General features: G+C 53.3%; 1 protein-coding gene across 1 annotated transcript in view; it reads left to right on the top strand.

The window, feature by feature from the left end:
- Positions 1–15,000, top strand: part of LOC119568168 (tribbles homolog 2-like) — an 83,132-nt gene that overhangs the window by 33,618 nt on the left and 34,514 nt on the right. The window lies entirely within an intron of this gene.

Below are 15,000 nucleotides of genomic sequence, written 5' to 3'. Positions count from 1 at the left end.
AGAGAGAGAGAGAGAGAGAGAGAGAGAGAGAGAGAGAAGAGAGAGAGAGAGAGAGAGAGAGAGAGAGAGAAGAGAAGAGAGAGAAAGAGAGAGAGAGAGAGAGAATAAGGGATTGATGGGGTGAGGGAGACAAGGAAGGGGGGTGAGGGGTGAGGTAGGGGAGGGTGGGACGACAGCCTTGGTATCAGAATGTCTAGGGACCCTTGACGATTTTTTTTTTTTTCATCTCTATGTTAAAGTCGAATATTTCCTTTAAACTTTATTTTATTTTTTTCACTTATTTACTGCACTGGTACCGCCAGACCTCTATTTTATATTTTTATTCGTATTTTTTCCCTTTCCTTTCCTTTTCACCGGTCAGCCAGGTAAAGCATTTATTCGGACGATGAATATGGTAATGAGGGAGAAAGGTCTATTGCACATGCACGGCAATTTGTGATCGTCAGCTTGCGTGCATGTTGCTGCTGAAAGGAAAAGGGGGGAGGGGAGCGCCCAGCTGCTTCCTCAGATGTTGCTGCGCGCGCGCGTGTGCGTGTGCGTGTGTGTGTGTGTGGTGTGTGTGTGTGTGTGTGGTGTGTGTGTGCGTGTGCGTGTGCGTGTGCGTGTGCGTGTGCGTGTGCGTGTGCGTGTGCGTGTGCGTGTGCGTGTGCGTGTGTGTGTGTGTGTGTGTGTGTGTGTGTTTGAGTGCGCGTGCGTGTCTCTCATATATATGTGATTGTGTGAGGGTCTGTGTTTGTATCTGTTGTATGCTAATGCATTTGTTCTTTCGTGTTTCGTGTGTCTGTTTCATGTGTGTATGCGTGTCTCCTGTGTGTGTTATTTATGCCGCTGACATCCGGCCTGACATCAAGGTAGCGATGTCCTCTTGCGGAATTCTAAATCGGCCGGTGACGTCAACGCCGCTTTACATTAAGACGTGCATCCTGCAGCATCATGCGTCGGACGCGCCGCTGAGTAGGAGCGTTGCACCTGTTGAAACGCCTCCCCCCCCCCCCACACCTTTACCCTCTCCCTCTACCTCTCCCTCGCCCCCCTTCGCTCTACTTTGGCCTCTCCTTCCCCTTCTCACCTGTCCCTTCTCCTGCGATTGCTACTCCTTTTTCTTCTTCTTCTACTTCTTCTAACATGGTTCTCGTCTTCTTTCTTCGCACTCCTCCTTCTCCTCCTTCTCCTTCTTTTCTCCCTCACGTCCTCCCCACCCCCCCTTCGTAGCGAACCTTGAGGAGGGACCTCCGCGCGACCGGCGGCGCTGCGACCGAGCCTCGCTACCTGCGCGGTGCCAGCTGTTTAGTGTTGCGTAACCTCGTGTTCAGCCTCCCTCCCACCTGTCTTCTTTCCTACCTTCTGTTACTTCCTTTTCTCCTGCCTTTCGTTTTTTCATTCTTTCGGTTATTTTCTTCTTTCCTCTTTCCTCCACTTCTATCTTCCATTCAGTTCGCTTTGTTGCTTCCGCTCCTCTTCTCTATCCGCCCTTCTCGGCCTTGTCCCCTTCTCATACCCTTCGTTCTTCCTCTTCTGTTCTTTTTTGCTCTTTTTTCGGGTCTTCTCTTTTGGCATTTATGTCCTCCTTCCTTTCTTCATCGCATTCTTTTCCTTCTCTGTTCTCCTTCGCTCCATTCTCTTACTCCTCTCCCCTTCGTCACCCTTTTCATTTTCTTCCCTCCTCTCCCCTTCATCCATTTCTTTGTTTCTCTCCTCTCTCCTTCATTCCTTTCTCGAACTCTTCTCCCCATCCCCATCCCTTTCTTTTCCTTCTCTCCTCTCCTACCTCTCTCTTTCCTTCACCCCTTTTCGTCTGCAAACACGTCATAGTGCAGTAGTTGGCCCTCGCTGGCCCTCGCTGGCCCTCGCTGGCCCACCTCCCCGGGTCCTGCGCTGCCTTATATGGGCGTCTTCCTTCAGTAGGGGGAGGGGAGGGGAGGGGAGGCAGGAGGAAGGGAGGGGGAGGGATGGCTAAGGGGAGGGGAGGCGGGAGGAAGGGAGGGGAGAGGGGACTAAAGGAAGGGACAGGTGAGAAGGAGAAAGGAGAGGTGGGGGGAGTGGTAGAGGGTATGGCGGTGGAAGAGGGAGGGATGGATGGAATGGGTAGGGGTAGGAGTAAGGTCGATGGGCTGGGGTGCGTAGGCAGGTAGGTGGGAGGGAGGGAGGGAGGGAGGGAAGGTACAGCTCTCTCGCAAACAAGGTCGCCGGCGTTGGTCGTCGTCGCAGTCGTGGCGGTGGTGGTGGTGTTGGGGTCGTGCTGTTATTACGCTTCACGTCAAGAGGGTCGCGGCCTTCCTGCCCCCCCCCCCTCTTCCTCCCCTCCCCCAGCTTCCCCTCCCCTCCCCCCGATTCGTATTTCTGGCGGGTCGGGCGTTTTCTCTCAAAACGTGTCTCTTATTAGTCCGTACTCGATGCTCTCCAGTTTTTGTCGTTCCTCTATGCAGGTGGGTCTCCCCCACCCCCTGCCCACTCGTCGCCGCTCTTGAGGTGGATAGATGGACGGGTAAGTGGATAGGTAAATGGATAGAGAGGGCAGACAGATGGGTGTGTATACATAAAGGAAGATAGGAAGAGAGATAAGTAAATGTATAGGTAAGTCATCTGATCGATGGATGGACAGACAGATGGATGGATGGATAGAAATCTATTCCCCCCCCCCTCCAATAACGGAGCGAAGGAGCAGGAGCGTTGGCGTATAAGGGGAGAAGGGGGAGATATAGGACAGGAGGTAGGGGGGGGGAGGGGCAGAGTTATGACGTCATCGCTATTTAGATACTGTTCACCACCTCTTCTCCCCCCCCTCTCCCTCCTCCTCCCTCCTCCCTCCTCCGGAAAGGTCGCAGGTCATCCGAGTCACGCTGTGAAGGTGCTCGGACCCACTTGTGTGTACGTGTGTGTGTGCGCGCGTGTGCGTATGTATGCATGTGCGTGTACTTACGAGAGTGTGTGGGTGAGATCGGCAAATGTGTGAATGAATGCGTGAGTGGCGGCGGTGCTGGTCCACCCTCCTCTCCCCCTTCCTCCCCTCCTCCTCCCACCCTCAACTCTCTCCTCGGCCCTCCTGGTCACTCCCCTCCCGTCCCGTCTCCGTCCCTCCCTGGCCCTCCCCGGCCCTCCCCTCGCCCCCAACAAGGTCAGCGTGAGTGTTCGGAAGAGAACCGTGCGAAGGAAATATTATGGCGGCGGAGCAGAGCGCTACAACCAGGCAACGGTGTCACGGTCACTCGCCGCCACGGCCGCGCCTCGCTCGTTCACCCTCCTCCTTGTTTTTCTCTTTCTCCTCCTTGGAGAGGGGGAGAGGGAGAGGGAGAAAATTGCTGTGCTGCTCTCTCTCTCTCTCTCTCTCTCTCTCTCTCTCTCTCTCTCTCTCTCTCTCTCTCTCTCTCTCTCTCTCGCGTCCGCCGTTTCTCCCGCGCGCAAACTCAAGGGCGGATTGCTAAACTCCGGCTGTTATTTTACACGGGGGTGGGGTGGGGGAGGGGGGAGGGGAGCGTTATAGGTTCATATACATTACACGTAATATAACGTAACTTTTTTTTTGTCGTTAACAAGGTCTCTCACGTTGCATGGGGGGAGGGGAGGGGAGGAGGGGGAGGGGGAAGGGGAATTGCAGCATGTTTCTTAAGTCTTGGCTTAATACGGTTGATGTCATGTATGCAGGAGAAGGGGAGAGATGATGAAATGGGAGGAGGAGGAGCATGAGGAGAAAAGGGTAAAGGGAGGAAGGGAGAGAGGAAAAAGAGAAAGGGGATGAAAAGAGAGAGAGGGAAAGGGGCGGGAAGGGAAAGAGAATGGGAACTGGAAGGAAAAGAGGGGAAGAAACTGATGGATTAGATGGAAGAGAATAAGGAGGAGGAGGAATAGGAGGGAAATGAGGACGGGGTAGGAGGGGGAAGGGGTCGGGGGGGGGCGTCGCCGAGGAAGTCCGCGCGGCGACCGAGAGCGAGACGGACGCGGGCGGCAAAAAGCGCTTGTGTAATGCCTCTTCGTTAGATTTCGTCGGTTGGTTTTCGCTGCCGGGATTGGCTTTTTTTTCTCTCTCTCTCTCTCTGCTACGTTGTTGTTTTCGATGTTTTCATTCAATCGTTGTATGTTCAAATATATATATATTTTTTTTTCACTGCGTTTTTGTTGCGTGTGGAAAGAGCAAACAAACAAACGAGTCCCCTCGCACCCCGGCGTGCGCGCCTCCCCGCCTGATTCCCATGCGAGCGGGCGCTGCCGCTCGTACCTGCTTGCGATACGCGACGGCGACCCGACAAAAAAGGAGGATAAAACTATACCAAACTGGACAGAAATCCAAACGCGGGCGGAGGAATGAGCGCCATTATAATGCTCACACACGCGCGCCGAAGAGAGATCATGACGCAAGCAGATGGAGAAGGAATGCTGTCATGGGTTTGTATCATGGCACCGCGGGCATGCGAAGGGCGCCGCCGGAATCCCAAGCGGAGGGAGGGAAGGAGGGAGGGCCAGAGGGCACGGAGGCGCAGAGCGGGGCAAGGCACGGCCCGACACGGATCCGAGTGCGAGGGAGGGAGGAAGGGAAGGAGGGAGGGAGCGCAGACAGACAGGGCTTCACGCGCTACCTAGTACCAACGAGTACCAGGACAGTGGTACCCTCGTGGCAGCCGCGCGTGCCCGCGGGGCTGCCCGGGGCGGGAAGCCCGGCGGGGTTGGGGCTGCGGGGCGAGACGTCGCGCCGCGGCCTGGGCGCGCCCCGCCCCCGGGCTCCCCCCGCCCCCCGTCCTCTCCAAACACGCCCAGGTACGACTGGCGGCACCGCGGGCGAAGGGCGCTCCTCTATTGTCAAAAAAGGAAAGAAAACGTTTATTTTTATACCTGTATAACGATACATTTACCTATCCACACACACACACACACACACACACACACACACACACAACATATATATAATATATACTATATATATATACATACATATAATATATATAATATATAATATATATATTACTAATATATATATATATAATGCATGCATACTCATATGGATATATATTTTTGTATGTGTGTATTTATACATATACACATACACACACATAAATATATCCATTCCTGTGTAGATGAGTGAATGTATATTTTTCCAAAGATGCTAACTTTAGCAAATCCTGTAGGACTTGCTGCGGAGAAATCCAGCCTCGGGGACTAAGTACATAAACAGGGAAAAAAGGCGTAAGCGAATCAAATGTGAGATTAAAGGAGAGAAAGAAAAAATAGCTTTTAGAGAACATTCCTATTATCTCTCCGCTGACGTCGTCCTCGTGTTGCTATTTATAGACTCCGGTGTCGCTCGGCGTACATAGTGCTCGGCGAGGAGGAGGAGGAGGAGGAGGACGAGGAGGAGAAGGAGAACGAGGAGGAGAGAAGGAGGAGAAAGAGAAAGAGGGGGAGCAGAAGAAGAAGAAGAAGAAGAGAAGAAGGGGGAATGAAGGGAGGGAGAGAAGAAAGTGGAGGAGGGAGGGGGCATTAGAAAGAGGAGGATAAAAAATGAAGAGAAGGAAAAATAGGAGGAGGAGGAGGAGCTGAAGAAGGAAAGGTCATAGTCTCGCGAATTCAGGAAAGTTTTGGAAGGTGGGGGGGGTTAGAGGACGGAGGATGGGGGTGGGGAGGGAGAGAAATCGTGTGAGGTCTTATGTTTTTTAATCTTTCATCAGTCTGTTTATTCTTCGTCTTCTTCTTTGGAGTTTTAATGTCATCTCCCTTTCCCTTTTTTCCTTCTTTTCTTCGTCTTTCGCCTGTTCCTTTCCGCTCGTTGGTCTCTTTCTCTTCTTTCCATTTACCATCTCACCAATCCTTCCCTGTTTTCTCTCTTTCCCGCCTTGTTTCCCTGCTTTATTATTTGTTTCAGTTTCCCCTTTTCCCCCTCTTCCGTCGCCTCCCATTACACTTTTCTCCGGCTCTTGCCCCCCCCCCCTCTTCTTGGAAGCCTCCCTTGCTACGAATATCCAGCCGTTTTTCCCCATCCTGTTTCCCCTCATCCCTCCCCCTGCCTCTCCTCCTCCCTCCCTCCCTTTCCCCCTCCCTTGTCCTCTCTTCACTGTATTGTTTGTTTCTCTTGCTTCCCTCTCTTCTCATCTCACTTCTCTTCTCTCTTCTTTCCCCCCCTCCCTCCCTCCCTCCCTTCCCTCCTTTCCCCTCTGCGTCCGTGCACAAGTGGCGTGACGTCACTCGTGACCTTTGAAATATCGCCCTTTGCTCGCGACCTTTCCCTCCCCCCCTCCCCTTCCCCCTCCCCTAGCCTCTCCCCCTCCCCTTGCCTTCCCCGAGGTATTGTATTGTTTGTAAGTCAAAGAGAGAAGGTAGGGGGGTAGAGGGGTAGGGGGAAGGAGAGGTGTAGGCACCGATGGAGCTAAATATATAAGATATAAACAAATATGCGCAGTTTTTATGGTTGTTTGTTTGTTCGTCCGTTCGTTCGTTCTTTTCGTTCTATTTCTTGTCGTCTGTGAATTGAGTTTGCTGACTATGATGTATATGTATTATTTCCATTGTATTTGCTTCTTTTTATATGAGAGAGAGAGAGATATATACAGATAGATAGAGACAGAGGTAAAGAAAGAAAGAGAGAGAAAGAAAGAGAGGGGGGATATAGAGGAGAGGAAGGAGAGACCTGGGCTGAAGAGATAATAAAAAAGACGAGGGGAAATATTGATTATCGGATTGACACATGCTAACCTGGCTTGATATTTACAAACTACTCTTGCCCTATCTTAGCAAAAGACAAGTGTGCTTCATGACATTTTATCGGCTAAAAGTTCACGATTCCCTCCCCCCTCTTTTTTCCGTGACGATATCTGTAAATAAAGACTTAACGATTGAGAGAAGGGTGTTATTTATTTATTAATCGAGAGAAAGGAAGAGAGAGAGAGAGAGAATGTGTGTACGGTCGGTCTTGTGACGTCACGGTCCCCGTCGCCATGGCAACCCAAACAGCTGTTGATGTAAGATAATCTCTACGAGCAATAATGGCGATCTATAGAAATCCGAAAATAAATGCAATAACAATAACTTGCAGGAGAAACGACAGCAAGACGGCCAGACTCGGTTGGCCTTCTTCGTTCACTTTGAAGAAGTCGAGGGAAGCGTCTTGAAGGAGGATGCGCCGAGCCATATTGTCAATACTGCGGCAGGAAGGAGGAGGTGCAGGAGGAGGAGGAGCGAGAGGAGGAAAAGGAGGAGGAGATGCAGGAGGAGGGAAAGGAGGAGGAGGGATGGGATGACGAGTGAGAAGAGGAAGGGAAGGAATGAAGTGAATAATGAGAAGAGGAAGAGAAGGAAGGAGATGAGGAGGAGGATTCGCTTGACACGTGGTAGGCCCTTTGTCCCTACGAAAGAGAGAGAGAGAGAGAGAAGAAAGAGAGAGAGAGAGAGAAGCTTACTGTGTCGACATAATCCGAAATCAGGGTTTATGGAAAACCTTGTGATGATGTCACTAAGTCTTCCTTATGAGGAATATGTCGACTCAGCTTGTAAGAGTATTAGGGTTGTAGCTTGTTATCTCTCTCGCTCGCTCGCCTTCTTTCTGTCATTCTGTGTCTCTCATTCTCTTCTGCGCTGGCTTTCTTTCTCCCTCTTTCTCTCCTCCCATCCTTTCCCCGTTTCTCCCTCCTTCCTTTCTCTCATCCCTCCCTTCCACTGTCCCTTCCTTTCCCTACTTTCCTCTGTCCCTCCCCTTTCCCTCCCACCCTTTTCTCCCTCCCTCCCTCCCTCCCTCCCTCCCCCCGTCCCGAAATCCTGGAATCATGAAATCCCATGTTCGACGAAGGTGCATTACCGATCGTACGCACGCACGCCCACGCACGCCCATTTCGTCGCGAAGGGGAAAGGGCGTCCCCTTTTTGATCCTTCCAGTTAGCGACGCCCACACACTTTGCTCTGGGCGTGACGTCACCCGCGTGGGTAGAAAGGTCGGGGATATGTGTGGGTAATGAAGAGATAAGGGGGTGGGGGGAGGAAGGATAAGGGAGAGAGAAGGAGGGGAAGAGAAGAAGAGAGAGAAAGAAGGGGGAAAGGAAGAGGAGAGAGAAAGAAGGGGGAAGGGACGAGGAGAGAGAAAGAAGGGGGGGAAGGGAAAAGGAGAGAGAAATAGGGGAAGGGAAGAGAAGGGAGATAGAGGGAGTGGGAAGGGAGAGAAGAGGGATGAAAGGAGGAGGGGAAGGGAGAGGAGTGGGATGAAAGAGGAAGGAGAAAAGGAGGAGAAGGAGAGGGAGATGGAGAGGAGGAGAGGAGAGGGAGAGGAGGGAAGGGGGCGCTTATTGCTATATAGGCCACGACGACAGGTAATGCCAAGGGTGACCGGCGGGGGACGGGGGGGGGGGGATTCGCTCGCTCTCTCTGTCCTTTTTTACTTCTTTCCTCTCCTTTCGTCTCCTTCTTTCTTACCTTTGCTCTTTTTACTTTCTTCTGTTGCATTTTCTCCTTTCTCTTTACTCTTTTCTCTTATTTATATGATTATATTTTCTATTTTTTCTTCCCCCCTTTTTTCTCTTCTCTCTTCTCTTTTCCTTTCATTTCTCTGTCGCTGTATCGTTTTTATTATTCCATTTTATTTATTGATTTGTTGTTTATATTTATTGTATTTATAATTTTTCTTTAATTAATTAATTGTACTTAAATTTTCTTGACCGGTTGTCGCATCGCGTTGTTCTTTTGTTCATTGTGTTTCATCGTAGCATATTGTTATTATTTTAATTCCATAAGTAATCGTTAGTTTTATTTTGCATTTTATTAACTGCGCTTCAGATGTTATTCATTGAGAGCGGGGGGGGGGGGGATAAACGAAAGCCCTCTCCCCCACTCACCTCTCCCCCTCCCCTCACCCTCCCTCACCCTCCCCATACACCCTCAATTCCCCCCCCACACACACACTCCGCAAAATGCAAACCCTTAATCACACATGTTACATAACGTGTCAAATTGGTGTTAATTGTTTTAGCGCGCGGAATTGACAAGCATATCATAAATCTGGTCAAAATAAGCGTTTTTTTTTTTTTTTTTTTTTTTTTTTTTTTTTTTTTTTTTTTTAAGGCGAGCGGCGCGGATAAAATAACTTATTACAAGAGGGAAGGAGGTAAGTAAGGTGAGAGAGAGAGAGAGAGAGAGAGAGAGAGAGAGAGAGAGAGAGAGAGAACACCATAGTAACTCTCAACACCAAACCGTCGAGCGACCGAGCATCGTCGAAAATGAGAAAAGAATCGGTTATTCTTTTCGATGCTCGGCTGTTCGCGCCTGTACCCCCCCCCCCCCCTTCCCGTTCCTCCTTCCTTTAAACTTCTGTCATTGACGTTCGATTCGCTTTGCCAAAGACCCGAGGAAAAGCCAGTAACGATCGCTAATGGTCATTTGAAACTTCCGTTATTTATTCTTTCGTCGATGGACCCCCCCCCCAGGCGGTCCCAAGGCCGGGGGGGAGGGGGCGCCTATTCACTCGGCCTGGGCGGATGTCGGCCATTCGTGCGCATCTTGGCGAGCTTGCACAATCTGCCTTGCGGTCTGGGCTCGACATCTGCTTGCTTGCTTGCCTGCCTTCTCTGCCCGCTTGCTTGCCTGCTTGATGTACATTTTGCTTCGTGGCCTTACTCGCCGCTTGCTTGCTCTCTCGCTGGCTTGGCGGCTTGTACAGTCTGCCTGGCGGGTCGTTAGGTCGTTATCAGGCTGTTTGTGCTTGCTTGCCCGCTTGCCTGCGTGCATGAGCGGCGGCTGCCTCCCCGGGTTGTCAGGAGTGCACCGGCCTTCCGGTTTAAAGTTACCCTGGGGAGAGCGGTGTCCCGGGAGCTCCCCCCCCCCCTCTCCCCTTTCCTTCTTGGCTGCCTCCTCCCCCTTCCTATATCCCCGTCTTCTGTTCCCAATCCTCCCCTCCCATTCCTCCTATTCCCAATCCTTCCCCCTCTCGCCCTCCCCCCTTTCCTCCCCCTCTTTCCCCTTGCGTCCCCTCGTCTTGACCCCGCCAGGCGCGAGGTCACGCTAAGGAACGCCTCGAAAGCGAGAGTAGATGGGCTGGCATTCCGCTGGCATTTCCTGGTTAGCCGCCGACGCCCTCCCCCCCCTTCCCCCTTTCCCCTCTTCCCCGTTATGCCCCCCCCCCTTCCTCGCCAGCTGGCCCGGGTGCACCGCGGCCGCTGCGCCCATTGTCTCCCTCCGGCCACTCCGTCATTATGTTCATTCGCAGATGAAGGTTCGCCCGAGTCCTCTGCCTTCTGCCTGTGCTTGTGCGTCGGCTGCGGTCGCTTCTCTGGCTTTCTGCTCTTTATTCCTTCCTTGGGGGCGTGCCTGCTTGGGCCAGTGGAGCGCGAGGGCCCTGGCACCTCGGCTTCCCCGCCCAGAGTGCAGCGAGGGCGTCCGAGCGCACTGCCGCGTCCCGCCCGCCGCCCACACGAATGTACGGGGCACAGCGCCCAGCGGCGTGTACGTGCTGGGCATCGCGTTGTGGTCGCGTTGCCGGTTCGGCCGGTGGCGCGTCGGGCGACGGCCCTCGACCCGGGTCCCGGTCCCAGACGGGGCTCGGTTTCATTGCTCCCAGAAACACGAGACAGATACTGTTGAATTTGATATGAGAAAGAAAAAGAGAGAAAGATAAACACGCACAAAGGTCGGGGCCGGCGTGTCAGCTGTCCAATTGGACCTTGGGAGTCGCGTAACATGACGGTGACGTGGTGCCAGCAAGGGGCCGGGCGAGGGAGGGCCAGCGGCGTCTTGCCTCGGGTCAGCAACAGGAAGGCGAGGGGTGAGCGGTCGTGGGCGTGGGCGCGCAAAACACGGCGGCTGGAGGCAAGGGCGGCGGTGTCGCTGGTGGTCTTCCGGAGGAGGTCACGCCCGCCCGCGTCCTGTTATTGTGGCGCGGCGGTGCGAGGCAGGAAGGGTCTCGGGTCCAATGATGGCCACAACGGCCTATCCTGTTGCTGCTTGCTCCTCGACACAGTTGCGGGCGGCACGCGGGCGGCGCATGACCACGGACAGCGCCCCGGCGGCGTGAGCTTGATCCCAGCATTCGCTCGGGACCGTGTGCTTGTTGGCCGGGATGTCGCGGCTTGCCGGGTCGTGAGATCGCCTCGGGTCGCCTCGGGTCGCGGCCTCCGTCTTCGCCACGACTCCGGGAGCGCGGCGCCCTTTCCGCCTCCGCCGCCCTTTCGCGGGGAATGGTAAAACGTCGAACCGTCACGTGTGGCAACGTGGCGCTCGCTGCATGTTGCCTAACAGTGATAGTAACCTTGGGCATGACTCTCCTCGGCGCTACACAAAACTTAGTTACCAACCTTACTGAACCCGAGGAGTCCCCCTTGTCCCCGCCCCCGCCCTCCCCCCTCCCCCACCATCGCGGAAGAGGCGGGCAACCGGGAAGCGAGCATTTTTTGCCTTCTGCCCTTTTTCTCGCTCCGTCTAGGCGGTTGTTCCAAGGTGTTCTTCCTTCTACGTTGACCTCTCTCCCTCGCCTTCTTCTCCCCCTCTCTTCCTCTTTCCCTTCTTCTTTGCCCTTCTTCTCCGTCCCTCCCTTCGCCTTCCTAACCCTCCCCTCCCACCCCTCGCCTCCATGAGTTCACGTTGTATTTTGAGCTGCAGCCACTGGGTTTAAAAATATCACAGAGCTGGAAAACTATGCGTTCAAATTCACTTTAAAGCAAGCGTTCCCTTTCTTTCATTTCTTTCTTTCTGTCTTCCCTTAGTTGCGCCGCAGCTCTCTGTCTCAGTCACGATCTGCTTTAGATACAGAGCACGCGATGCCATGCCTTTGATTGACATAGCAGGGCATCATCAGGGCAGAGCGACGGCACACATACCCCGAACAGACGTGGCCCAGTGCGCACCGAGGCCACATACCCACCCACCCACCCACCCCAACCGCGGGGGAATTCTCTCTCCCCCAAACACGGGCACACACTGCCGGGGCAACCCTGCCCTCGTTGGTGCATCTATTGGCACTCCTGTTGCTGGTGTCCTTGCTGTTGCTACTGGCACTGTCGCTGTTGTTGTTGTTGCTGCTGTTGCTGGCGTGTCGTTGTTGCTAGTAAGGGGATGTGAGGGGGGAGGTGGCGAGGGGCAGAGGGTGCATGCTGGGCTGCCCACTGATGGTCGCTGGTCGTAAATGCAGCTGTTGTTTTTATTAGCCGCGCCCACATTCCACGTAGGGTCTGCCGCGTCTCGACCCAGACGCACTCACGCTCACGAGTGTTCTTTGTGCGTGTGTTTGTATTTGTGTTTATATTTATGTGCGTGCGCTTGTGTTTATGTTTGTGGGTGTTCGTGCTTGATATGTGCGCCCGGATGTTTGTGTGCGCGCGGCTGGGTTTACATCCCGTGTGAAGAAATGCCCCTCAGCTGTTGCAAAAGGCGAGCGGCGCGGACCCTCGCCTGGGCCGCACGGGAGGGCAGAGGGAAAAGGAGGAAAAGAAGAAAAAAGAATTATTTTCGCTTCTGCTGCAACATTCCTCGCCCATTAGCGCCCGCTTCCCTCTTCGAGGCGCCTCCAGACCCGAGCGGAATCCCGGCAAGTGCGAAGGCAGTCCTTGACGCAACTGTTAAGTAACCAGGAAGGAGCGGAGTCGGGCGCCGCCTCCGCCGCCGCCGCCGCCGCTTTGTTGTGTCTCGTAGCTCCCGGCGTGGTCCTGCGCCGCGGCAGGACAGGGAACTGTCCTTGTGGCGTGTCACGTGACGTGTCATTCCTGAAAGGAATTCAGTCTGTAAAGTAACATTTTCATCCTTGTAACAGCAACTTTACGAAGGAAATTCTTTATCATCGTCGTTGTCTTCATTAGTATTAGTTATCATCGGTCATCATCGTCAATATTATCCCGATTCATTTTACTTTGTATTTTATTAATGTAATACTTTCTCACGTGTTATTTCGGTTCCTTAAACTCTCTCTCTCTCTCTTGCAGGTACGGCAGACGTTTGGCTTAGAGGAAAGGCGTCCGAGTAAGTACATTGGGTGGAGCTGTTTGGGCGCGGGTGTCATGTACTGTCATTTGGGTCACGTAGTGCCATCCCCGGGCTGTGTCATGTCGCCAGTGATGCAGCGTCAGTGTCATTTTTTTCGTGTGTTCTCTAATTTTGTCTTTCTGTGCCAAGTAGGGTTACCTTTCAAGTCAGATGCTCTTTTGTGTGTGTGTGTGTGTGTGTGTGTGTGTGTGTGTGTGTGTGTGTGTGTGTGTGTGTGTGCGCGTGCGCGCGCGTGTGTGTACGTGCGTGAGTTCCCTTGTTTGTTAAGACACTTGACAGACAGACAATCAGAGTAGTCATTCTAGAACTCGCAAACGCAAACAGCCATCCCCAAGCCAAACAGACGGCGTCGAAATCAAACACAGAATATCAATCAAACATGCAGTCTAGCTGCCACCAGACATGGCGCTCAGAGCAAGACAGGGTCACGTTAAACGACACGAGGTCGATTGTACGTGCGTGCGTTAGTGCGTGCACGTGTGGGCGTGTGTGTATGTGTGCGTGTGTAAAAGATGGGCTTTCAATATTTGCGACCCTCTGAGCGCTCTTTGTCTACTGGCAATAGCCGCCCGTTGGGGAATGATGGTGGCGGGCTTCGAGGGACGAGGGCCAGACACACACACACACACACACACACACACACACACACACACACACACACACACACACACACACACACACACACACACACACACACACACACACACACACACACACACACACACACACACACACACACACACACACACGTGCAGGCGGGTAGACGGACAGACCGACCGACGGCCGCCCCGGAGGAGCGATTGCAAGTGCAGTCCGGAGGGTCCGAGGCTTAGCGCGCGAGGGCCCCAGCGACTTCCCTCGGCGGCAGCTGGTTCCGAAGCCGATGCCAGCTGGGGCGCGCGGCCGAGTGGGCGGCGACGTGACAGCGCGGCAGATGGGCCATCTGGCGGCGTCTGGTAGATGAGATCAACGTGATCCCGCCCTCTTGATTGGCCGGAGGGCGTGACGTCACTGGGCCTCGGGGGATGAAAATAACACGGTTTGCAGGGAAGGGAGTCGAGGCCATTCCTCCTCCGTGAAGTCAAGATTCCATATTTAGCATCTCGTCTTGATCGCGCCCGCACGCCCGCACGCGGTTACGCACTCACGCGCTCGCGTACGCGGGATTTGCGAGGGCCTTTTGCAAGCACAAGCACGCTTTGGGGACAAGATTGTGTATATACGAACTTGTGTACGCAAACACGAGTACACACACACACACACACACACACACACACACACACACACACACACACACACACACACACACACACACACACACACACACACACACACACACACACACACGTACATACAAAAAGCTCTCCAAGATTGTGCACAGTAGGTATGCGACGCCCCTCCCCCCTTCACCCCCCCCTTCGCCTCCAAGATTAGACCGCAGGACACGAGCATCCGGTCTAGAAATGGCTGCCGTGTCTCGAACGTCTTATGGGAGGCATAGACGGGGGTATTTTTGTGATTTGTGTTTTTGGCGGAGCTGGGGGGGGAGGGGGGGGCGTTTGGAGGGGGAAGGAGTTTGTCTGACTCGCTTTTCTCTCTCCTTTTCTCTTTCTTTCTCTTTCTCGGTCTGTCTCGGTTTTCTCTCTCGTTCTTTCTCTCTCTCTTCGTCTGTCTTGTTTTTTTTTCTTTCTCTCTCTCTCTCTCTCTCTCTTCTCTCTCTCTCTCTCTCTCTCTCTCTCTCTCTCTCTCTCTCTCTCTCTCTCTCTCTCTCTCTCTCTCTCTCTCTCTCTCTCTTCGTTTGTCTACTTGGCTCTCTCCTTTTTCTCCTCCTCCTCCTCTTCCTTATTCTTTTCTCCTTTTCCTCTTCCTCATTTTCTCCTCCTCCTCCTCCTCCTCCCTTCTTCTCCTCTTCCTCCTTGCTTCTCTTTCGTTCCCCCGCGAATAGTGAATAAGTAGAAAGACTTATCCAAATGCAAGAGACCCTCGCGCTGGGTCGGCGTCGACAGCGGCGGCGGGAGGTGTTGCAATTATCGAGTTATGATGAAAGTCTTGCAAGCGTCGGGC

Source organism: Penaeus monodon, chromosome 43, assembly GCF_015228065.2.
Source record: "Penaeus monodon isolate SGIC_2016 chromosome 43, NSTDA_Pmon_1, whole genome shotgun sequence".
NCBI lineage: Eukaryota > Metazoa > Arthropoda > Malacostraca > Decapoda > Penaeidae > Penaeus > Penaeus monodon.
Note: the sequence above shows the minus strand (reverse complement) of the source record. Positions and strands in the feature narration are given on the sequence as shown.